This window comes from Ursus americanus, unplaced genomic scaffold (assembly GCF_024610735.1).
Source record: "Ursus americanus isolate L20-20 unplaced genomic scaffold, mUrsAme1.1.p SCAF_88, whole genome shotgun sequence".
Classification (NCBI taxonomy): domain Eukaryota; kingdom Metazoa; phylum Chordata; class Mammalia; order Carnivora; family Ursidae; genus Ursus; species Ursus americanus.
The window spans coordinates 404,184-406,579 of record NW_028273670.1 but is presented as its reverse complement, the minus strand read 5'-3'; positions in this window follow the sequence as shown (position 1 = coordinate 406,579).

The following is a 2,396-nucleotide window of genomic DNA, read 5'->3' as shown; positions in this document are numbered from 1 at the left end:
GAGGGGCTTAGACCATGGCTGGACAATGTTGTTTCTTACACCTGGGTGTGTGGCATTTTGTTGAGCTGGCTACCCCCACTTGGGATAGGTGTTCCACAGCAAGCACCTATTGTTCGTCGGAAGCCGTTTTTGCCCCAGGGGTCTCCGGGCTGTGTTCGTTGGGCTTGAACTCCTGCTAGCAAAACCGCCGGGTTGAGGGAAGGGTTCAGACTATGCCTGGGCCCTGTGGTCTCTTCCAGGTCAGTGTATGGCATTTCCTTCCCCTTGCCACAGGCACCTGGGAGCATGTCTGCACGTGGAGAAAGACTTTCCCGTGGGAAACCGGTTTTGTCAAACGGGTCCCAGTGCTCTGCTCCTCTCTTTTCACTCCTGCTGCCAGAAGCCCAGGGAGGATGGTAGGGCTTAGAACATGGCTGGGCACTGTGGTTTCTTCCAGAGAATTGGAGGGCATTTGCTTTACCTTGCCACAACCACTTGTGAGAGGGTCTGCACCTCAGGAAAACTGTTTCCGTGGGAAGCCGGCTTTTTGCAAAAGGGTCTAAGGGCCGTGGGCCTCGGCTGTCCCTCCGGCTCCCCAAACCACAGGGACGAGGTGAGGGGCTTAGACCATGGCTGGACAATGTTGTTTCTTACACCTGGGTGTGTGGCATTTTGTTGAGCTGGCTACCCCCACTTGGGATAGGTGTTCCACAGCAAGCACCTATTGTTCGTCGGAAGCCGTTTTTGCCCCAGGGGTCTCCGGGCTGTGTTCGTTGGGGTTGAACTCCTGCTAGCAAAACCGCCGGGTTGAGGGAAGGGTTCAGACTGTGCCTGGGCCCTGTGGTCTCTTCCAGGTCAGTGTATGGCATTTCCTTCCCCTTGCCACAGGCACCTGGGAGCATGTCTGCACGTGGAGAAAGACTTTCCCGTGGGAAGCCGGTTTTTGTCAAACGGGTCCCAGTGCTCTGCTCCTCTCTTTTCACTCCTGCTGCCAGAAGCCCAGGGAGGATCGGAGGCCTTAGAACATGCCTGGGCACTGTGGTTACTTCCAGAGAAGTGGAGGGCATTTGCTTTACCTTGCCACAACCACTTGGGATAGGGTCTGCACCTCAGGAAAACTGCTTCCGTGGGAAGCCGGCTTTTTGCAAAGGGGTCTCAGGGCCGTAGGCCTCGGGTGTCCCTCCGGCTCCCCAAAGCACAGGGACGAGGTGAGGGGCTTAGACCATGCCTGGGCAATGTTGTTTCTTACACCTGGGTGTGTGGCATTTTGTTGAGCTGGCTACCCCCACTTGGGATAGGTGTTCCACAGCAAGCACCTATTGTTCGTCGGAAGCCGTTTTTGCCCCAGGGGTCTCCGGGCTGTGTTCGTTGGGCTTGAACTCCTGCTAGCAAAACCGCCGGGTTGAGGGAAGGGTTCAGACTGTGCCTGGGCCCTGTGGTCTCTTCCAGGTCAGTGTATGGCATTTCCTTCCCCTTGCCACAGGCACCTGGGAGCATGTCTGCACGTGGAGAAAGACTTTCCCGTGGGAAGCCGGTTTTTGTCAAACGGGTCCCAGTGCTCTGCTCCTCTCTTTTCACTCCTGCTGCCAGAAGCCCAGGGAGGATGGGAGGGCTTAGAACATGGCTGGGCACTGTGGTTTCTTCCAGAGAAGTGGAGGGCATTTGCTTTACCTTGCCACAACCACTTGGGATAGGGTCTGCACCTCAGGAAAACTGTTTCCGTGGGAAGCCGGCTTTTTGCAAAGGGGTCTCAGGGCCGTGGGCCTCGGGTGTCCCTCCGGCTCCCCAAAGCACAGGGACGAGGTGAGGGGCTTAGACCATGCCTGGGCAATGTTGTTTCTTACACCTGGGTGTGTGGCATTTTGTTGAGCTGGCTACCCCCACTTGGGATAGGTGTTCCACAGCAAGCACCTATTGTTCGTCGGAAGCCGTTTTTGCCCCAGGGGTCTCCGGGCTGTGTTCGTTGGGCTTGAACTCCTGCTAGCAAAACCGCCGGGTTGAGGGAAGGGTTCAGACTGTGCCTGGGCCCTGTGGTCTCTTCCAGGTCAGTGTATGGCATTTCCTTCCCCTTGCCACAGGCACCTGGGAGCATGTCTGCACGTGGAGAAAGACTTTCCCGTGGGAAGCCGGTTTTTGTCAAACGGGTCCCAGTGCTCTGCTCCTCTCTTTTCACTCCTGCTGCCAGAAGCCCAGGGAGGATGGGAGGGCTTAGAACATGGCTGGGCACTGTGGTTTCTTCCACAGAAGTGGAGGGCATTGGCTTTACCTTGCCACAACCACTTGGGCGAGGGTCTACACCTCAGGAAAACTGTCTCCGTGGGAAGCCGGCTTTTTGCAAAGGGGTCTCAGGGCCGTGGGCCTCGGGTGTCCCTCCGGCTCCCCAAAGCACAGGGACGAGGTGAGGGGCTTAGACCATG